Source organism: Tamandua tetradactyla, chromosome 15, assembly GCF_023851605.1.
Source record: "Tamandua tetradactyla isolate mTamTet1 chromosome 15, mTamTet1.pri, whole genome shotgun sequence".
Taxonomy (NCBI): Eukaryota; Metazoa; Chordata; class Mammalia; order Pilosa; family Myrmecophagidae; genus Tamandua; species Tamandua tetradactyla.
Genome location: NC_135341.1, coordinates 38,364,806 through 38,388,994, shown reverse-complemented (window position 1 = coordinate 38,388,994; position 24,189 = coordinate 38,364,806). Strand labels below are relative to the sequence as shown.

General features: G+C 35.8%; 1 protein-coding gene and 1 non-coding gene across 12 annotated transcripts in view; one reads left to right on the top strand and one right to left on the bottom strand.

Annotated features, from left to right (window-relative positions):
• LOC143657255 (microtubule-associated protein 4-like) overlaps positions 1 to 24,189 on the bottom strand; it is a 286,603-nt gene that overhangs the window by 142,551 nt on the left and 119,863 nt on the right. The gene's annotated exons all lie outside the window — the stretch shown is intronic.
• Positions 16,201 to 16,330, top strand: LOC143658159 (small nucleolar RNA SNORA66). Its single transcript, XR_013163169.1, has one exon. It is a non-coding gene; the product is annotated as a small nucleolar RNA SNORA66 (small nucleolar RNA).

Below are 24,189 nucleotides of genomic sequence, written 5' to 3'. Positions count from 1 at the left end.
GGGTAAGGGGTCTGGTATGTATGAAGTTTTTCTGTTTCCTTTTTATTTCTTTTTCTGAATTGATGCAAATGTTCTAAGAAATTATCATGATGATGAATATGCAACTATGAGATGATATTGTAAATTACTGATTATATATGTAAAATGGAATGATCATATGGTAAGAATGTTTGTGTTTGTATGCTGGTATGTTTAATAAATAAAATAAATTTAAAAAACACAACATGACTTCATACAGATACCCCTGGTTCCAATTCTAAAGACTTTTCTTAATGGTTTATCTAATATATTCCCAATGTGAGGGTTAAGAGGAGTGAAAAAACACTCATGCATTTAAACAATTTCCAATTATTGTCTTCATCAGGGGTCAGCAAACTATGACCCAAAGACCAAACCTGACACAGACAAATTAAAAACCTACTAAAAGAGGACATTCAGAACAGTGAGACGGCTTTAAAAACAACATTAAAAAATATGGGAAAAGGAATGAGAGACGTTTAGCCCAAATAAATCAATCAGAAGTGCACATTAATCTTCAAATATGTAAAAGATTAATGTGTTAAGAGAGAACATACTGGGTCTTTGTTACCTGGCAACAATAACAACAGTAGCAGCAACAGAGTATCTCTTTATTTTAAAATAAAATTTTGCAAAAATTTTTGCAAAAAAACTAAAGACCAGAAACCTTAATTCTTATTAACCAGAAAGCAGAACTCTTCAGTAAAGATCTCTATGGAGTCTAATGTCAATAGTTAAATTTTAATTTACACAGCATTGAGACTGATGAAGAATACAGTCAGGATGGCTAAAGGTGATCCCAAGAAACCAAAGGGAAAGATGTCTGCCTATGCCTTCCTTGTGCAGACATGCAGAGAGGAACATAAGAGAAAAACCCTCAAGGTCCCTGTCAATTTTGCAAAATTTTCCAAGTGCTCTGTGAGGTGGAAGAACATGTCCGGGAAAGAGAAAGATAAATGTGATGAAATAGCAAAGGCAGACAAAGCATGTTATGATAGGGAAATGAAGGATTATGGGTCAGCTAAGAGAGGCAAGAAGAAAGAACCTAATGCTCAAAAATGGCCACCGTATGAGTTCTTCATCTTCTGTTCAGAATTTTGCCTCAAGATCAAATCCAAACCCTGGCATATCTATTGGAGATGTAACCAAAAAACTGAGCGAGATATGGAAAATCTGAGTGACAACAAGGTGGTGATGCTGAAGGAAAGTATGAGAAGGCTATCTTTTCACAAAATAAATAAATAAATAAATGAATGAATGAATGAATGAATACATAAATAATAAAATAAACTGAGTACATTGAAATGCTAGTGGTCAATTGTGGGGGGGTAAGGGGCATGGTATGTATGAATTTTTTCTTTCTTTTGCTGGAGAGATGCAAATGTTAAAAAAAAAGATCATGGTGTTGAATACACAACTATGTAATGATATTGTAAGCCACTGATTGTATGCCATGTATACAATGTTTGTATGTCAAGAATGCCTGTATGTTTGTTTGTTAAGGTTTACAATAAAAATATTTTAAAAAATAATGAATGAAACAAGGGACATTCTTGGACGGTCCATGCTTGGCGTTGGGTGGTGACAGAGATGCCTTTGGCAGGGTAACAGCTCAGGACATGCCCTGGGAAGGTAGACACTGCAGTGGGGATCCATTTAGCTTCAGGTTGTCCTGTTTTTGTATACAGTGACAAAGCATCCTGCTTCCATTTGTAGCTGCGGAAAGGTAGGTGGAGGATGGGACAGCTGGAATGAGGAGTGCTTGGATTTTTTTTTTTTTTTTTTTTAGTTAAATGCAGGAGTTTTAAAACCGTTTGTTTTCACAAACTATAGAATTCTTCATTATCAGCAAAGTGAACTGCATCAAAGTTCAAGAACCTTCTGTACTTAAACACAATTTGCAATGTTTTATTTTTTTATGTTTAGAATGCCAAAATGTTTTGAAGTTAAATAAACAGTACTACATTAAAAAAATTTACATAGCTTTGTATCTTCTCATTTCATTTCAAGTTGCTGAAAACTCACTGGAGGATCAGCCTATTCAGGTTTTTTCAGTGACAAAGTCCTAAGTTAATTTTCTCACCTAAAAAACAAAACAAATCAAAAGCTCTCTCTCTAGCCTGCCTAGGAATTCACATTTTAAGTTTCATCTTTAGTTTTGTCCTCTAGAAAGAGAGCATCTTCACAAACAAAATGAATTCAGAAATGCTTTGGTTACAATTAAAATACTGTTACATATAACTATTTAAGCAGGGAAAGGGACTGACAGCCAAATAGAATTATTCAATGGCAAAAGCATATACTCAGTTGAACCTGTAAGGACTTTCTATGTAGACATTACTAACCATCTAAAATCATCATACATTTGTTAATCCTTTTAAGCAGATTATAAAGAACTGAAAATATTTTCTATCCCTTACTCCAAAAAATTCTTTTTGGACAGAGGAGGAATCTAAGGTTCAAAGAGGACAAATAACTTGCCTCTTAAACCAAATTAGTAGGTGACAGAGCTAGGTCTGCTCTTTCCACAGGAGGAGTTATTCCCAGAAAGAAATACACTAACAACCTGGAAAAAATTATTTAAATAGTAGCTGCAATAATTTTTTGTTGTTGCTGTTCAAAACTTTCTTTTCCCCTATAAGGCCTGAAGCAAACAGAAAAGGCCATACTCAGGAGAAATATGCTGGTGAAGAAAAAGGAAAGAAGCACAACCAAACTGTTTCTACAACTTCATAAAATAGAAAATTTTAAGTCAAATCATCTTTCTGTTGACAAGCAAAATAGCCTCTCACTCTTTTCAACAGTAAACATGATAGCTATTACAATCTAGGTAAAATTTTGTAATTTTTTTCAATATCACAAAGACTTAAAAAAAAACAGTGACTGTTATAGTCATGAAAGCCATGATAGGTAGAGAAAGAGAGACAGAAAATCATTGTAATATTTAGAGAAATGTCAGGGCTATCTGAATAACACCAGAGCAAAGGAATAACATGATCTATATGCAGGACCACTATAGATGCTACTGAGAATACAATATAGGGAACACACAAGAGGAAACAGGGAAACTGCTCCGAGAATACTATAGAGAGATGATGTCTCCAATAAGAGACAAAGAATAGTGGAGATAGGGAGAAGTGGTCAGGTTCTAGATCCTTTTTTATGGCAAACTAGATGTGAGAGGGAAAGAGGAGAGGAATAAATGGGAAGTCAAGCATTTTAGCCTGAGCAGCTAGAAGGATGGAGCTTCTATTTAATTAAATGGAATAATAGAGTATTTTTGGGTTTTGTTTCTTTTCTTGGGGGATAGGGTAGAATCAGGGGTTCAATTTAAAACATCTCAAATTTGAGATGTCAATTCTACATTGAAATGGGAGATTTTAGGTAGTCAGATGGATGACTCTAGAGTTTTGGAGAGAGGTCTAAACTAGACACATGAATTTGGGGTAATCAGCAAGGAACGGCATATAAAATCCAAAGGTCAAAATAACTGAAGAAAGTACTGCCTTTACAGTAATAACATTGAATGTTAAGAGGTTAAACTCCCTCATCAAAAGCCATAGACTTTCATTTATTTCAGGCTCTTGCCTGCTGTGCTGGAGATCCAGATTCGTTTCCCAGTGCCTGTCCATGACAAAAAAAAAGGGCCATAGATTGGCAGAATGTATAAAAATAATAGAATCCATCTATATGCTATCTCCAATAGATTCACTTTAGATCCAAAGACAAAAATAGGTTGAAAGCAAAAGGCTGGAAAAAAGATATTCCATGCAAACAGCAATCAGAGAAAAGCGAGGGTAGCTATACTAATACTAGACAAATTAGACTTTAAATGTACAACAGCTAAAAGAGACAAAGAAGGACATTTTAATAAAAGGGACACAATTCATCAAGAAGAAATAACCATCTTAAAACATTTATGCACCTTGCCAAAGTGCCACAAAATACATGAGGCAACACTGGCAACACTGAAGGGAAAAATAGACACCTCTACAGTAATAGTTGGAGACTTCTATACACCACTTTCATCAATGGTTAGAACATCTAGGCAGAGGATCAATAGGATACAGAGATCTTGAATAATATGATATATTAACTAGACTTAATAGACACTTATTACACAAACATATGGAGGCTAAACAACAGACTCTTAAACAACCAGTGGATTAAGAAATAAATTATAAGAGAAACCAGTAAATATCTTGAGGCAAATGAAAATGAGAACAAACATATCAAAACGTATGGGATGCAGTGAAAGCAGTGCTGAGAGGGAAATTTATTGTGCTAAATGCCTATATTATAAAAGAAGAAAGCGCAAAACTCAAGGAACTAACTAGAAAAACAACAGCAAACTAACCCCAAAGCAAACAGAAGGAAAGTAACAAAGAATAAAGCAGAAATAAATGAAATTGAGAACATGAAAACAAGAGAGAGAATCAACAAAACCAGAAATTGTTTTTTTGAGAAAATCAATAAAATTGATGGACCTTTATCTAGGTTGACAAAGAGAAGAGAGAGAGGATGCAAATAAAATAAGAAATGGGAGGGGGCAATTAACACTGACTCTGCAGAAATAAAAACGATAAGAGGATACCATGAGCAACTGCAAGTTAACAAACTAGACAGCTTAGATGAAATGGACAACTTTCTAGAAACACATGAACAACCAACACTGACTTGAGAAGAAATAGAAGACCTCAACAAACCAACCACAAGTAAAGAAATCAAATCAATCAGAAAAAATCTCTCATGAAAGAAAAATATAGGGCCAGACGGCTTCACATGTGAATTCTACCAAGGACTCAAAGAAGAATTAGTACTAATCCTGCTCGAACCCTTCAGAGAAATGAAGAGGGAAAGGTACTACCTAATTCATTCTAAGAAGCCAATATTACCCTAACACTAAACCCAAACAAACATTCAACAAGAAAAGAAATTTATAGACCAGTCTCTCTCATGAAAATAGGTGCAAAAATCCTCAACAAAATACTTGCAAATGCAATCCAACAGCACATTAAAAGAATTATACACCATGACCAAATGGGCTTATGCAAGGGTGGCTCAAAATATGAAAACCAATTAATATAATATACTACATCAACAAATCAAAGGGGGAAAACCACATGACTGTCTCAATTGATGGAGAAGAGGCATTTGACAAAATCCAACATTCTTTCTTGATAAAAACACTTTGAAAAGTAGACAGTGAAGGAAACTTTCTCAGCATGATAAAGCGCATATATTAAAAGCCCACGCATATATTAAAAGCCCACAATTAAATCATACTCAATGGGGAAAGACTGAAAGCTTTCCCTGTAAGATATGGAACAAGACAAGTATACCCATTGTCACCACTGTTATTCAATATTGTCCTAGAAGTTCTAGCTAGACTAATTAGGCAAGAAAAAGAAATAAAAGGTATCCAAATTGGAAAGGAAGAGGTAAAACTTTCTCTTGTCTGCAGATGACATGATCCTATATGTAGAAAATCCCCAAAAAAATCTACAGCAAACTTACTACAGCTATTAAATTTAGCCAAACAGCAGGATACATGATCAACAAGCAAAAATCAGTAGTGTTTCTATACACTGGAAATGAGCAATGTGAGAAAGAAAACAAGAAAAAAAATTCCATTTACAATAGCAACCAAAAGAACCAAATATTGGGGACTTCCAGGTCAAGATGGCGGCTTAACAATGTGCACATTTTAGTTCGTCCTCCAGAACAACTACTAAATAACCAGAAACAGTACAGAACAGCCCCTGGAGCCACGATAGTGACCAGACACAAAGCGTACCCCAGTCTGGACCAGCTGGACCGGCTGCAAGCACCCCCCAGAACCGTGAGTTCCCAAAGCTGTGGCGGCAAGCGTCTCTCCCCCACAGGCCGCTTCCCAGAGGGGAAAGGAAAGGACTTCACCAGCAGCAGGGACTGGGCACAATCAAACACCAATTGTGGAACTAATTAACAAATTCTGACTACTAAAAATAGGCCCCCAGCTTAGGTGAACCTGATCAAAGCAGAGGTTACTCATTTTTGCCCTGGCGCCAAGGGGGCAGGACTGACAGAAAAAGGGGGAAAAAAAAAAAGAAGGAAACAGAGGTTTTTGTGGCTGTGTATCTACAAAGGCTTGACTGCCTCTGGATACAGCGGAAGGACTTTTCAGGCTGCAACTGCCCCAGGCATAGGTAGAAGTGAGCTCTTTTGGGGGCTTATCTGGAGCTTGTGCCTTTCCCAGGGGACGGGTGAAGGCCCACCCAGGTGGAATCCCTCCATCAAGGAATTCTGACACCAGGGCTTGGTAATTTGAAGCCATTAAAACCAGCCTACAACCTCTCCTCTGTCTCCACCATGCCCCCAGCAAGGAGAGTCTGCCAAAGTTAAAGGTACCACATCATCTTATGCTGGGGGGACCTGTAGTCAGACAAGCGCCACATACTGGGCAGGATAAGAAAAACAGAGTCCAGAGACTTCACAGGAAAGTCTTTCAACCTGCTGGGTCTCACCCTCAGGGAAAACCGACGCAGGTGACTCTTTCCTCCTGATAGGAGGCCAGTTTGGTCTGGGAAAATCTGGCTGGAGTCTATAATATCTAAGTAGACCCTCCTAAGTGTGTGTGGGGGAAAGGCACCACACAAGCAGGGCAAGAAACAAGAAAACAAGAAGTGAAAAATTCTCCTCTGTTAAACAAAACTTAAGCTAAAGGTCCAGATAAAGCTGAACGGAATGTCAAAGAACAGATAGACAACAAATTCATTCAGCAAGAAAACCCTAGATAAAAGAAATGAAAGCAATCTCCAGAATAAACTAATTAAGGTAATTAAATGCCTAGATGCCAGCAAAAAATAACAAATCACACTAGGAAAATTGAAGATATGGCCCAGTCAAAGGAACAAACCAACAATTCAAATGAGATACAGGAGCTGAAACAATTAATTCAGAATGAATGAACAGACATGGAAAACCTCATCAAAAACCAAGTCAAGGAATTGAGGGAGGATATAAAGAAGGCAAGGAAAGAACAAAAAGAAGAAACTGAAAGTCTGAAAAAATCACAGAACTTATGGGAATGAAAGACACAGCAGAAGAGATGAAAAAAAACAATGGAAACCTACAATGGTAGATTTCGAGAGACAGAACATAGGATTTCTGAACTGGAGGACGGAACATCTGAAATCCGACAAGAAACAGAAACTATAGGAAAAAAAATGGAAAAATATGAGCAGGGGCTCAGGGAATTGAGAGACAATATGAAGCGCATGAATATACGTGTTGTGGGTGTCCCAGAAGGAGAAAAGAAGGGAAAAGGAGGAGAAAAACTAATGGAGGAAATTATCACTGAAAATTTCCCAACTCTTATGAAAGACTTAAAATTACAGATCCAAGCAGTGCAGCATACCCCAAAGATCCAAACAGACATACTCCAAGACATTTAATAATCAGAATGTCAGAGGTCCAAGTGAAACAGAGGATCTTGAAAGCAGCAAGAGAAAAGCAATCCATCACATACAAGGGAAGCCCAATAAGACTATGTGCAGATCTCTCAGCAGAAACCATGGAGGCGAGAAGACAGTGGGATAATATATTTAAATTATTAAAAGAGAAAAACTGCAAGAATTCTATATCCAGCAAAATTGTCCTTCAAAAATGAGGGAGAAATTAAAACATTTTCAGACAAAAAAATCACTGAGAGAATTTGTGACCAAGAGACCAGCTCTGCAAGAAACACTAAAGGGAATACTAGAGACAGATACGAAGACAGAAGAGAGAGGTGTGGAGAAGAGTAGAAAGGAAGACTATGAGTAAAGATAAAAAGAAGGAAAATTAGATATGACATATAAAATCCAGAAGGTAAAATAGTAGAAGAAAGTACTACCCATGCAGTAATAACACTGAATGTCAATGGATTAAACTCTCCAATCAAAAGACATAGTCTGGCAGAATGGATTAAAAAACAGGACCCATCTATATGCTGTCTCTACTCAAAGGACACGAGGCCAAGGACACAAATGCACATTTACACACCAATGTTTATAGCAGCATTATTAACAATTACCAAGAGATGGAAACAGCCAAAATGTTCATCAACAGATAGTTGCCTAAACAAACCGTGACATTTACATAAGATGGAATATTATGCAGCTGTAAGACAGAATAAAGTTATGAAGTATGTAACAACATGAATGGACCTTAAGGACATTATGCTGAGTGTGATTAGCCAGAAACAAAAGGACAAATACTGTATGGTCTCACTGATATGAACTGACATTAGTGAATAAACTTGGAATATTTCCTTGGTAACAGAGACCATCAGAAGATAGAAATAGGGTAAGATATTGGGTAATTGGAGCTGAAGGGATACAGATTGTGCAACAGGACTGAATATAAAAACTCAGAAATGGACAGCACAATATTACCTAACTGCAATACAATTATGTTAAAACACTGAATGAAGCTGCATATGAGAATGATAGAGGGAGGAGGGTTGGGGCATAAATGAAATCACAAAGAAAGATAGACAATAAAGATTGAGATGGTATAATCTAGGAATGCCCAGAGTGGATAATGACAGTGACTAAATGTACAGATTTAAAAAATGTTTTTCCATGAGGAAGAACAAGAGAATGTCATTACTGCAGTGTGCTGAAAATAGATGGTACTTAATATTTTAAAATTTCAACTAATGTGTGAGACTAAAGCAAAAAAATGTTTATTTGGTACAAATCTATACTTTGACTAGTGCATCTCCTAATATAACATGTAGATAGTTGATTGAACACCTTAAGTACATGGAACTTTGTATAGAACATGAGATTTTGTTGGTTTGTCCAGGTGATGCCCTGATGAATCCCAGAGTGATTTGATCAGTGAGTGGAAAAGTATTTGCAAAGTCCCCTTCGGGGAATGGTGAGAATGGGGTAAAACTCAACTTTCCCAAGTTGAATTCTTGATATTCTCACACGCAGTGTGGACAACTAAAGCTATAGGCTGAGCCCCCAGTCTTGGGGTTTGTTCATATGAAACTTAACCCCACAGGGGATAGGTCAAGCCTACTTAAAATTAAGCCTAAGAGTCACCCCCAAGAGAACCTCTTTTGTTGCTCAGATGTGGCCTCTCTCTCCAGCCAACACAGCAAGCAGACTCACCACCCTCCCCCTGTCTACGTGGGACATGACTACCAGGGGTGTGGATCTTCCTGGCAGCGTGGGACAGAAATCCCAGAACGAGTTGAGATTCAGCATCAAGGGACTGAGAAAACCTTCTCAACCAAAAGGGGGAAGAGTGAAATGAGACAAAGTGTCAATGGCTGAGAGATTCCAAACAGAGTCGAGAGGTTATCCTGGAGGTTATTCTTATGCATTAAGTAGATATCACCTTGTTATCCAAGATGTAATGGAGAGGCTGGAGGGAACTGCCTGAAAATGTAGAGCTGTGTTCCAGTAGCCATGTTTCTTGAGGATGACTGTATAATGATATAGTTTTCACAATGTGACTGCGTGATTGCGAAAGCCTTGTGTCTGATGCTCCTTTTATCTACCTTGTCAACAGATGAGAGGAACATATAGAATAAAAATAAATAATAGGGGGAACAAATATTAAAACAGATTTAGTCTGAAATGCTAGTGATCAATGAAAGGGATCAGTAAGGGGTATGACCTGTAAAATTTTTTTTTTCTGTTTGTTATATTTTTCTGTTGTCTTTTTATTTCTTTTTCTGAATTGATGCTAATGTTCTGGGAAATGATCATGATGATGAATATGCAACTATGTGATGATATTGTGAATTGCTGAGTGTATGTGTTGGGAATGTTTGTTTCTTGTAATTTTTTTTAATTAATAAAAAATTAAAAAAATAAATTAAAAAAAAAGAACCAAATATTTTTAAGGAATAAATTTAACCAAGAACATAAAAAATCTAACACAGAAAACTAAAAAACATTTCTCAAAGAAATAATGGAAGACCTAAATAAATGTTAGGACATAAAGTGTTCAAGGACTGGAAGACTAAATACAGTTAAAATGTCAATTCTACCCAAAATAACGTATAGATTCAACACAATATCAATCAAAATCCCAATAACTTACTTTGCAGAAATAAAAAAAAAAAACAATAGCCAAATACATCTTGAGAAAGAGGAATGAAGTGGGAGGTTTCTCACAACCTGACTTTAAAGCATATTACACAGCTACAGTGGTCAAAACAGCATGGTACTCTAAAACCTTGAGTAGGGCATGAAATTTTGAAGGTTTGTCTAGAGTGATGCCTTGATAAATCCCAGAAGGATTTGAACAGCGAATAAAAAATATTTGCAAAGTCCCCTTGGGGGAAGGGTGAGAAAGGGGGAAAATTCAACTTCCCCAAGTAGAGAATTCTTGATATTCTCACAAGTAGTGGGGACAACCAAAGCAAGAGGCTGAGCCCCCAATCTTGGGGGTTGTTCATATGAAACAAACCCACAAAGGATAGGCTAAGCCTACTTAAAATTAGGCCTAAGAGTCACCCCCAAGAGAACCTCTTTTGTTGCTCAGAAGTGGCCTCTATCTCTCAGCCAAGACGACAAGCAAACTCACTGCCCTCCCCCCATCTATGTGGGACATGACTCCCAGGGGTGTGGACCTTCCTGGCAATATGGGACAGAAATCCTAGAATGAGCTGGGACTCAGTACCAAGGGATTGAGAAAATCTCCTTGACCAAAAGGGGAAAGAGAGAAATGAGACAAAATAAACTGTCAATGGCTGAGAGATTCCAAACAAGTTGAGAGGTTATCCTGGAGGTTATTCTTACGCATTAAATAGATATCACCTTTTTAGTTAAGGTGTAACAGAGAGGTTGGAGGAAACTGTCCGAAAATGTAGAGCTGTGTTCCAGTAGCCATGTTTCTTGAAGATGATTATATAATGATACAGCTTTTGTAATGTGTCTGTGTGATTGTGAAAACCTAGTGTCTGATGCTTCTTTTATCTACCTTATGGACAGATGACTGAAACATATGGATTAAAAATAAATAAATAATAGGAGGAACAAATGTTAAATTTAGTAGACTGAAATGCTAGTGATCAATGAAACGGAGGGGTACGGGGTCTCGTATGTATGAATTTTTTTTGTTTTCTTTTTATTTCTTTTTCTGAATTGATGCAAATGTTCTAAGAAATTATCACAATGAATATACAACTATGTGATTAAAAAAAGAATCATATTGTATGCTGATTGGTTTTATTAATAAAAATTTAAAAATAAACATAGTACTGTATACATCAAACAAAACAAACAAATAAACAAAAAAAACCCAGCATGGTACTGGGTGCTGTGGCAGTGGCTCAGTGGCAGAATTCTTCCCTGCCATGCTGGAGACCCAGGTTTGATTCCCAGTGCCTACCTATGCCAAAAGAAACAAACAAAACAAACAAACAAAAAAAACAGCATGGTACTGGATTAAAGATAGATCCACTGACAAATGGAATCAAACTGAGAGTTCAGAAACAGAACTTCTCATCTATGAACAACGGATTTTTAACAAGGTGGCCAAATCCTCTTAACTGGCAGAAGAGTCTCTTCAACAAATGGTGCTTGGAGAACTGGATATTTATATACAAAAGAACAAAAGAGGACGCCTACCTCACACCCTGTATAAAAAATTAACTTAAAATGGATCAAAGACCTAAATATTAGAACAAAGACCATAAAACTCAGAAACCATATAGATATATCTTAAAGATTTTGTGGTTGAAGGTAGTCTCCTAGACCTTACACCCAAAGCGCAGGCAATGAAAGAAGAAATAAATAGTATCTCCTCAAAATTGAATACTTTTATGCATCAAAGGACTTTGCCAGGAAAGTAAAAAGGCAGTTTACACAATGGGAGACAATATTTGGAAACCAGATATCTGATAAAAGGTTAATACCCAGAATACATATATAGATTCTCCAACAACAAAATAAAAAACAACCTAATTTTTAAAAACAGGCAAAAGACATGAACAGATACTTTTCCAAAGAAGAAATACAAGTGGCTTGAAAGCATATGAGAAGACGCTCAATAAGGATGTATTTCCTCAGTATTAGGGAAATACAAATCAAAAGCACAATGAGATATCATCTCATACCAACTAGAATGGCCATTATAAAAAAAAAAAAGAACAAAAACAGAAAACAACAAGTGCTGGAGAGAATGTAGAAAAATAGGTATACTTTTTCACTGTTGGTGGAAATGTAGAATGGCACAGCCAATCTGCAAAGCAGTTTGGTGGCTCCTCAGCAAGCTAAGTATAGAACTGTCATATGATCCAACAATCCCATTACTATGTATATACTCAGAAGAACTGAAAGCAGGGATATGAACAGACTTTTGCACACCAGTGCTTATGCAGCATTGTTCATGACTGCCAATAGATGGAAACAGCCCAAATGCCCATCAATAGATGAGTGGATTTAAAAAATTGCAGTATATACAAACAATGGAATATTATGTAGCTGTAAGACAGAATAAAGCCATGATGCATGCAACAACGTGGAATGAACCTTGAGGATACTATACTAAGCGAAATAAACCAGAAACAAAAGAACAAATAACATATGGTCTCACTAATATGAACTAACTTTAATGAGCAAACTCTGAGACTTAAATTTAAGAACACAGATAATTAGAGGGAAAGAGGGTAGAGACTGGGCATTTGAAGCTTATGAGTACAGAATGTTTAACAAGACTGTAAAGGTTCAGAAACAGATATCACAATACTCTGTGAGGGTAGTACAATATTGTAAGTACAATAAACAAAGCTGAGTGTGAATATGATTGAAAGAGGAGTGTGAGGGGCATGTATGGCACAGAAAAAAAGTGAATAAAAACTGGGTCTGCATAACTTAACAAAACTTAGAGTAGACAATGATGGTGGTTAATTGTAGAAATACAAGAAAGTTTTTATATGAACAAGAACAAATGTATGTCATCACTACAAGGTGTTAAAAATGGGATGGTATATGGAAAAAATACAATTAATGTAAATTAGGGTCCATAGTCAACTGTAACTCTGTAATAATTTTTTTATTAACCAACATAGGCAATATATCAAAGCCAATCAATAAATGGGGGATATATAGAAGGGATATGAGATTTTTTTTTCTTTTCTTCCTTCTTTTTGGAAGAAATGGAAAAGTTCTCATATAGATTGTGTTGATGAGTGCATAACTATTCTATTATACCAGGAATCATTGATTATATACATAGGACAGATTCTATGGTGCACGAATAAAACTGTTTGAAAAATAATGAGAGAATGGAATGATTAAGTGCTGGAAAAGATGTGGAGAAAGAGGTATATCTATTCACTGTGGGGAGGGAAGTAGAATTGTGCAGCCCCTTTAGAGGGCGGTGTGGTAATTCCACAGGAAACTAAGTATAGGGTTGCCGTGTGTTCCTGCAATCCCGTTACTAGGTATATACTCAGAAGAACTGAGAGCAGGGAATTGAACAGATATTTTCACACTAATATTCATGGTGGCACTATTCACGATTGCCAATGGATAGAGGTAGCCCAAGGGTCCACTGATTGATAAACAGAAGGGCGAACTGTGGTATATACATACAATGGAATATCATGCTGTTATAAAAAGGAATGAAGTCATGAGGCATGCAACAAGTGAAAGAACCTTAAGGACATTATGTTGAGCCAAATAAGTCAAAACAAAAGGACAAATATTGTATGGTCTCATTAATATGACCTAACTATAATCAGCAAATACTGAGAATTAAATTCAAGAGCATAGGTTACCAGAAGATAGAAAGTGGGTAGTGATTGGGCAATTGATGATTAAGGAATACAGAATGTTCAATAAGGTTCACTATAAAGGTTCAGAAATGAATAGCACAATTCTGTGTGATGGTAGCACAATACTGTAAGTATAATTAACAAAGAGGAGTATGAATATGGTTGAAAGAAGAAGGCTAGTGTTGTGTATGTCACCAGAGGAAAAGCTAGAGGATAAAAACTGGGACTGTATAACTTAGTGAAACTTAGAGTGGACAATGATGGTGGTTAATTGTATAAATATAAGAGAATTCTTACATGAACAAGAACAAACGGATGTCACTATTACAAGGTGTTAATAATGGGGTTTATATGGAAAAAAATGCAATTAATATCAACTAAGTCCTATAGTTAACAGTAACATTGTGCTACTCTTTCATTAATTGTAGCAAAACTAAATATCAATAATAGCAGGACATAAGATTTTTTTCTTCAGAAGAAATGAGATGTGCTCACACTGACTGTAGTGGTGAATGCACTATGTGATTATACCAAGTATCAGTGACTGTACACTTAGGATGGATTGTATGGTATATAAATACAACTTAAACAGAAACTTGGAAATTCACAAATATGTAGAAAGTAAACAACAGATTCCTAAATAATCAGAGGTCAAAGAAGAAATGAAAAAGGAAATTAGAAAATACTTTGAGATGAATGAAAAGGAAAATGCAATACATCAACACTTATGAGATGTAACTAAAGCAGTATTTAGAGGAAAATTCATGGCTATCAATGTAACTTAAAAAAGAAGCTCTCAAATCAGTAACATAACTTTCCACCTTAAGAAATTAGAAGAAGAAAAAGTAAACCCAAAAAAGCAAACAGAAGAAAGGAAATAATAAAAATTAGAGAGAAGACATATGAAATAAAAAAAAGAAAAACAAAAGAGAAAACTCAACCAAACCAAAAAAAGGCAGCATTAAGGCATCCTTGGGAATGTTTCCCATTAGAGACAGGTAAATAGGGCAGATTCAACTTCCTTGGAAGTTGAGAGGACGATAGAAGACAGGGGAAAACTCTGAAAATGTCAAATCAAAAAAGGAAAAAAAAAAATACCCACACGACACACCCTCCCCCCCAAAAAAGGTAGGCAAACAACCCAGATTTGCCAGTCCTGAGACCTCTCCCATGCTCAGTCCTGTGCAGTTTAAGAGACATATAGCAGCAGCACTTTGGCTAGGTCCCAACTGCCATGGTTGCTGACCACATAGTCACCCATAGCAGTGACTTAAGAGCCCCACGCACATTCAGCCATGGGGATCCAGGGCCACACAGATCCGATGCAGGTTTCCTAGTGGTCCACAAGTGCCTGCATACCAAATGATCCCCTGGAAACCAGAGTGACCTGAAGTGGAACACTGTCAACACTTGCACACTCCCAGGACGGTCCCTAATTGCTGCTGCACCTAAACAAAAATGAAAACAAACAAAGGAGTGTTTCTGAACATTGATCACACTTGACTCTGAGGGTCAGGATTCCGTAACATGGAAATTTCCCTTTAGGAAAAGGTGAAACTGAACTGCTATAAAGCAGTGCAGTCCAGAGCATGGGAGAAGAGTTAAGCAAATCATAGCAACTGAAAAAAAAACTTGTATAAAAACAAAGAGAACAGCCTAGGACTCTCAGAAGAGAAAGAGAGGAAAGGAAATCCTTTCCTGGAGAGTCACACAAAAGTTCCTAAAAGTTACCAAGCATTTCCAGGGCAAGAGTCAGAAGCCGAAAGACCTGAGACAGTTCAAATTTTTGAACAGAGGCTGCTCTAAAGGTCCAGTTTAAATTGGATTAAGCATTTAACAGCCTTATCACACAGCCAATCTACATAAAAACCCTAGGCAAGAGAGAGAAATTGACTTCCAGAGTTAGCATATCAAAACAATCAAATGCCCAGACATCAACAAAAAAAATCACAAGCCATAACAGGAAACAGGAAGAGATGGCTCATTCAAGGGAGCAAATTAAAACTTCAGAGGAAACACATTAAAGATATTCGATAAAATCTTTTAAATCAATTCAAGGAGCTAAAGAAAAATACAGATGAAATAAACTAAATATGTATACAGAAATAAACTAAATATGTATACAGAATTAAAGGATATAAAGATGATGATGTGTGGAAAAAAAAGAATTAGAAAGTTTAAGAAAGAACATAACAGAACATACAGGGAAGAAAAGTTCAATAACGGAAATTAAAAATATACTAGAGGTGTTCAATAGCAGATTTAAACAGGCAGAAGCAAGAATCAAGGAACTAGAAGACAGGGCAATCAAAATCACAGTCAGAGACTCCTACTCACATGTCTCAAACACCAGGAATCTCTTTCAACACGGCCCTGAAAAACTCTGCCAATAAGATCATTGCTACACGTCAAAGGTGCAGTTGCCACTAGCTCTGCATGAAGCTGCAGAAGCAAGGGGAACCAGGTTTGCTAAAGTAATTGTGGTGACAGAAATGTATTAGCTTCAGTAAATACTGAGGTAGCCCATTCTATCCTGATACAGTATAACTATCAGTTTGTTGCATTTTTTACTGACTACCTAAAGAAAAGAGATGGCTTCTGTTGAAATGTTTCAATCTGGGAGTGGATTTCACCGTGTCAGTAACATTACATTTTTATGATCCTTGGCCCTGTGTGGTAATAGCACATCATAGGAAGTTGGGGGTAGGGAAAGAACATGAGTTAGAATTTGGATTATTCAACCTCCATCTGATTACAAAGTGTCTTTTTTTTCAGTCACAATTTAAGTCTTTTTTCTCTTTAGCTGTGAATTTAAAAAATAAAAAAAAAAGGTGCAGTTGTACCTAATTCACAGAGCATCAGCTGAAAAATCTCAGACACTTTCTACCAAAAACCCTACCCGAGTTAGGCTACCAAACAAAAACTTGCTTTAGAAATTAACACTGAAGAGTCTAGAATCCATATTTGGTTTCAGAATCTAAGCGCTTAGACATTCATACCAGAGAACAGAATCTGAGCACGCCTCAGAATCAAGCCAAGTCCACAGGCAAGATCCCCCCTGCAGAGATTCAAGCTAGAGAAGCCAGATGGTGATATACTCCTATACCTCTCCCAAATTATACACTCTCTTCAAGGCATTCAAGAATGCCTTACCCTGGGATTGATTCCAGAGAACGACTTGCTAAAGAAATTGGGGTTTCAGAGTCAAGTGTACAAATTTGATTACAAAACTGAAGATCTAGATTCCATGTCCAAAGAAAAAGAGAAGCTGGTGAGATCCTAGAACAAATATGAGACAAGCCACAAGATCTCTGAGAAGAGTTCAAGGCACAAAAGTTACACAAAATATCACCAACTTTTGCTAGCAACTGTTTTATTTCTCTGGAGCCAGAATGAGGGGTTATAGAAACAAGTTCAGTGTATCTGACATCATCATCCTGAGCCCCAAATCTTTCTTGCTCTTCCTAGGAATGCATCTTCCTCTGAGACTGCAAGTTGAGCATTCCAGAAACGGTAAACAAGACTTCAGGAGGCAGAGATAGGTCCATGAGACACTCCACAGCACTACTTATCCAATCTGTATCTAGAGTTCAGCAGAGTTTGAGGACAGTGAAAATAAAACTAATACATATCATTTTTAATCATCACAGCAATAACTGATTCAGACAAAAATCATCAGTGGATATAAAACTCTCAAAATGAATATTTTATGAAGAACAAGATATATGTTGTTTCAAAGAATCTACCCGTGGATTACTCATTAATTACAAAAGAAAAACTGGTAAATTTGTACTGGAGGAACCTGACAGACTCCACCTAAACCAAGTACTCGAAATTTGCTTTATCAACAATAAACATGGACTGAGGTGAAGTGCCTCCTGATATGAAGCATCTAAGAAAGACACAACATCCTTTCTGTAGTATTACTGCCAAGAGTGCACATACTTAATCTAAAATAAGGAAACATCAGACAAGCAAAACTGAGTGATATTCTACAAAGTAACAGACAAATACTTTTTCAACAAGGGATTGAATAATTGCAATAAAGACAGAGAGACAGTACACTAACTCAGAAAGTCTCCTGAAGAATTATCTTCTATATGAAGAATGTTATCATTTATGTGGGGAATGGACACAAATGCAGAAACCTGTTTATGCCTACAATTTCTCTCTAAAGATATTCAAGAAACTGGCAACATGTTATCTCTTTTTTTATAAATGAAATTTTATTGAGATATATTCACACACCATACAATCCATCCAAAATACACAATCAGTGGCTCATATAGTTGTGCATTTATCACCTGATCATTTTTAGAACATTAGCCTTACTCCAGAAAAAGAAATAAAAGAAAAAAGAAAACCTCAGACATTCCATACCCCTTACCTCTCCCTCATATTGATCACTAGTACTGCACTGTACCCAATTTTAAGACTTAATAGAGTTAACTAAGATAGTGTTAGTTAACAGAGCAAAACATTCAGAAGTAAATTCATACAAACACAAGCAATGGACTTTTTTTTTTTTAATACAGTTAATCATCATCAAAGATCAGGGATACTGGGCAGGCCACGGTGGCTCAGCAGGCAGGAATGCTTGCCTGCAATGCCAGAGGACCCGGGTTCAATTCCCAGTGCCTGCCCATGTTAAAAAAAAAAAAAAGATCAGGGCTACTATATTACAGTTTAACAACTTCAAGTATTTCCTTCTGATTATTCTAAATACTAGACACTAAAAAGAAATTTCTATATAATGAGGCTGTAGTCACAGACATTTGTTAAATCCTAATTTCTCAATTAATACCTCCTCCACCTCACACTACGTACCTCTTGAGAGGTGGAAAATTGAAGATAGAACTGTTTTTTCCCTTTAATCTTTTTTATTCTGTTTGTTGTAGTACCAAATATACAACTCAAAATTTCTCATTTTTACCACTTTCAAGTGTATAATTCAGTGGCATTAATTCTATTCACAATAGTGTACTACCATCACTACCATCCATAACTCAACTTTTTCATCATCTCAAACAGAAACTCTGTATCTATTAAGCAATAACTCCCCCTTTGACACATCCACTACTCCCTCCCCTCCTCTCTGCCTTGGCTGCTGGTAACCTATAATCTATCTGTCTATGAAGTTTGCTTATTATATGTATTTCATATAAATGAGACCATATGGTCATACAATATTTGTCTTTTTGTGTCTGGCTTATTTCACTCAACATGACATCTCCAAGATTCATCCATGCTGCAGCATGAATCAGAACTCCATTCCTTTTTATGGTTGAATAATATTCCATTGCATGTATCAACAATATTTTGTTTATCCAATCATCTGTTGATGGACACGGGTTGCTTCTACCTTTTGGCTATTATGAATAAAGTTGCTACAAACATGGGTGTATCAAAAAAAAAAATCAAACAGTCAGAAGAACAGATAGAGGAAACAATTAAAAAAAAAAAAAAAGCTGAGGAGAGCCTAGGACAACATGATACATACCAACATGTACATTAGCAGAGTTCCAAAAGAGAAAAAGGGCAGAATGACTATTTGAGGAAATAATGGCCAAAACTTTCCCAAATCTTATGACGACATAAATATATATCTAAGAAACACAATGAACTCTAAACAGTATAAACCCTAATAAACCTAATCCAAAACACACACTAACCAAAAAGTCTAATGCAGAGATAAAGAAAGAATTCGGAAAGCCGCAAAAGAAAAGCAGTTCATCACATACAAGAGATACTCAGTAAGATCAAGTGCCAAATTTCCCATCAGAAACCATGGAGGCAAGAATGCAATGGTGCAACCATATTTAAGGTACTGAAAGAGAAAAACTGCCAGCCAAAAATTCTTTATCTAACAAACCATCCTTCAAAATTGAGGGAGAATTTAAGACATTCACATATAAACAAAAACTGTGAGAGTTCATCATCAAGAGACCTGCCCTACAAGAAATGCTAATGGAAGCTCTTCAGGTTGAAAGAAAAGGACAGGAGACAGTAACTTGGAGCAGAATGAAGAAGGGAAGAGCTCCAGAGTATTTATATAAATTATATAAGTAAATGCAAAACCCAACAGTATAATATCCTCAGTATATAACTCTACTTTTTATTTCATTTAAGATTTGAAATATAACTGAATTAAGAAATAACCATATTTCTATGCTATAGATATGCAAAATATAAAAAGGTAATATGTGACAAAAACAATATAAAAAGGGGAAACTGAAGGGTATAGGAGCAGAGACTGTGTATGCTATCAAAATTAAATTAGTTGGGCAGGCCACAGTGGCTCAGCAGGCAAGAATGCTCGCCTGCTATGCCTGAGGACCTGGGTTTGATTCCCGGTGCCTGCCCATGTTCAAAAAAAAAAAAAATCAATAAAAAAAAAATTAAATTAGTATCTTTTCAAGCTAGTAGGTTACAGCTTTAGGTTGCTTAATACAAACCCCAATGTAACCACAAAGTAGTATATAAAATACATACAGAAAAAGAAAAGAGAACAGAATCAGTTACAATCACAGAAGATCAACTATTCACAAAAGAAGGAATAAAGGAAAAGAGGGCCACAAAAAAAAAAAAAAGATATAAAACAAAGGACAAACTGGCTGAAGTAAGCCCTGTCTTATCAATAATTATACTGAATGTAAATGGATTAACTCCCCAGTCAAAAGACACAGACTGGCAGAATGGATAAAAATCATGATCCGACTACATGTTGTTCATATATGACTCACATTAGACCTAAAGATACAAACTGGGTGAAAGTGAAAGGATGAAAACAAAATTCCATGCAAATAGTAATCAAAAGAGTGCTAGGGTAGCTATACTAATACTGGACAAAATAGACACTGGGTTATAAAAAAAGTCAAAAGATACAAAGAAGGACAGCATATATTACTGAAAGGGTCATTCCACCAAGAAGAAATAATCACAAACATTTATGCACTTATTCACAGTGCACCAAAATACATGAGGCAGATGTTGACAAAACTAAAAAGGAGAAACACACATCTACAACGATAGGCGGAGACTTCAATTCATCATTTTCATCAATTTATGGAATATATAGACAGAAGATCAATAAGGAAGCGAAGAACTTAATTGTGTACCAATAAATTTATATAACCTAGATGAAAAGGACAAATTCCTAGAAAGATAGAAACTACTGAAACTGATTCAAGAAGAAAACATTAGGATGAGAAATTTCAAAACTAATTTCTGTGGCTAGTCCTACATTTACATTACATTTTGATTTGGGAATTAATTCCATGATAGATGGAGTTCCTTCAAATTTCCCTGCATAATGAGTTCAGGGATCTAATCCTCTATGATAAGGCATAAATGTAGACAAATCTATGTTAACAGAAACTTAGTATGAATTAATCTCTTTGGGGACACTTCTTGTGCCCCCACCTCAAACCCTTTTAGTCTACCATTTACTCCAGCTATGGTGGCAGTACCCAGTAGGTATGATTTGACAGTCTTTATAAACTAGTGTTTTCTGTCCCAATCCTTCTCTGATGCCAGACGTAGGGCACTGTAGTACAGTCTGGCATTACACACCCAGGCACAACAGAGTTAACCATGAGAGATAGCAAGTGGTGAATAAATGCTACCTAATTCTATAATTCAGGTGGATACTTCTGATATGTATTCTACAGCTCTTCAAAAGGTGCCAACAGGATCAAACCCCCAGTGCACACAGCAGAAATTAGGTTAATAACACATTATATAGGCTTCTCTTTTCAATTTAACTTTTCCCAGACTCCCATTCTTGTTCCCGGGATCACTTCCTAAAATAAACTACGTACATGCAAGTGTCTGCCTCAGCCTGGATTTTCCCCCAGAAAGAAGAGCCTAAGACAAGCCTTGAAACAGAACTTTGAAGGTCCATTCCTTCCAAACGCCGTTCTGATGTTTGATCAGCACTTAGGAGGATCCACTGTGACACTGCTTTGCTGCGAGCATAGAGTTTCTCATCAGACTAGGTTCAAATTTCTAGCTCTATTAACTTAATTAACCTAATGTTTCTTCAAATGAAAAATGGTGTAATGTTCTATATTCAAAAGTGCTTTATTAGCTATACTATGTTATATACATGACAGCTATCCTACTACAAAAGGATATAATTAAAGCTATAATGCTTTAGTTTTTCATAAGTAGAATATATTCAAGAATATATTCCCTATTACTTATAGAATTACAAACAAATTAAAGAAAAAAAGAAAATATTCTCTATCTACATATGCCTTTTGGCATAGGGTGAAGTTTCATTCAATAAAGAGAAGCAAATAATGTAAATAAAGCTACAGTTATGGATTCACTCAATGCTCAGAAAGAAGCTACCTTTTCTTAATAAAAAACTCGGACAGAAATTAAATCATACAAGTTACAATATAAGTAAATACTTAGCTTAGATGAAGAGTTCTTATTAACCTCAGTCCAAAAGCTAGTTTCAAAGGAGTCCTAAACACTCTAAAATTAAATATAGCATTTTGTCTTAATGGGCATATGTGGATTTTTTCTGGGGAGAGGTTTTACATTTTTATCAGAAAACCATGAACAAAAAAAGCTTTAAGAACCATTAAACCAGTATATTTTATTGATGTGTCTTCAATATGCAACTTGTATCTGGAAAATGAAACAATAGAACTAAAGCTTTGTTTTCAGGGTTTGGGGAGGAAAATAAAAAAAAGGATATCTCATGTCTACAAATAGGAACACAATGTGCAGCTTTATGTTTGGACTTAATTTATACACAGTTATAAAATGCCAACTTAAGGGTTGGGAGATGTTCAAAAACTCAAACACATCATAGATTTATTTTTTGTTAAAATTTCACATTTTGGTGCTTCGGAATTTTTATAATGCTAAATCCTTTGTTTTCAATTCCTCTCATAAAAGAGATAGTGATGAAGTACCTGGGAAATCTTCAGTATCATGACATTCTAACAAAGCAGTTTTGGTTTTTCACTGGTATTACCTGAGGAGTTGATATCACATTATCACATTCAGAACAGTTACCACAATAATAAGCCAACTGCCTCCTATAAATACAATGGAAACTGCTAGAACACTGCTTTTTATAGAACACAGTGCACCACGTCTAATCCCAAACCCTGCAAACAACAGTAATTTGGTTGTACACTAACACTGACGTTTATTCCACAAATAATTTGTGGAATTTGTTAAATCATCAGTGTAATGGAAATAGCATGGATATAAAATATAGGATAATCCAGTTTCATACAAGACTGAGGAATGAAACTAAGTCTGCCTCACGAGTCCTGTGTTTTTGCCTAGAACGCTATCTAGCCTCCTAGCCCCACTATGGTTATCAGGTGAACGAAAAGGAAAAATACAAATACAGCCTGGTTTCATCTGTCTTTCATCAAGAACACAAATGCAAAGAAAATTCAAGAATTTTCCACATCATCAAAACTTTAATTCTAGGGCTATCCATGAGAAAGATAATCAGAAATGCAAATTATTCTTTATATATTTAAATCCTTGTGCTTTAAACCTAAGAACAATAAATTATTGAGCTCTCTTAATAAAAGGAAAATTAAGAACATTAAATTGAGCTTTCTTAATAAAAAGGATTTTCTTCCAAGTTAAAAAAGGCTTTTTAAGCCATGTGCATTACTTTAGGCATAGAATATTTTAATTCAGTCAACATATTGTATTTGTCAACCTATCTATTGCAAATAAGCACTTAACATAGAATGGTTAGAGAACTGGGAATTCTGTTTAATCCTTCTAGGCATAGCATACAGAATTATCAAATCATAAAGTTACAAAATTAAAATGTTATTGAATATTGCAAATTTTATTTGACAATTCAGAAGGCACTTTAGAAAGATTGGGGATGTGAATTTTACTTGGACCAAATTAAACATACATGCAATATTAGAAGTTATCTAATAATAATTGATATGCCAAAGAAATTGCCTTTTGGAATAACTTCTTGCCACTCCGCCAACCATCTTTCTCACTAGATGCTATTAAATAGCAAATAATCACTTGAGCTTCTTGACACTTTAGATTCTGGATGAAAGTGAGTTTATTCTCAGAATCAAAAAGTACTGGGCAAAAAAGTTAAAAGCCCATACAATTATGGAATTATTATTGTGATGGGATTAGAAGCTTTATTAGACCAAGAATTCTAGGCATGCTTTAAGATGGTTTATTTATCAAACTCATTACATAATCACATTATACTTCAATAATGAAGACCCCAGCCAAAATCCAGTCCAGTTAATGTAAGAGGTTTATTAGTACACAATGATCACATTAAAATGTTCCAAATGTACAAACTATTAGAATCTAAAGTCACAAAACATACAAACACATATATGAATGAAGTTATAAAAATATTTAAAAACAAAAAGCTC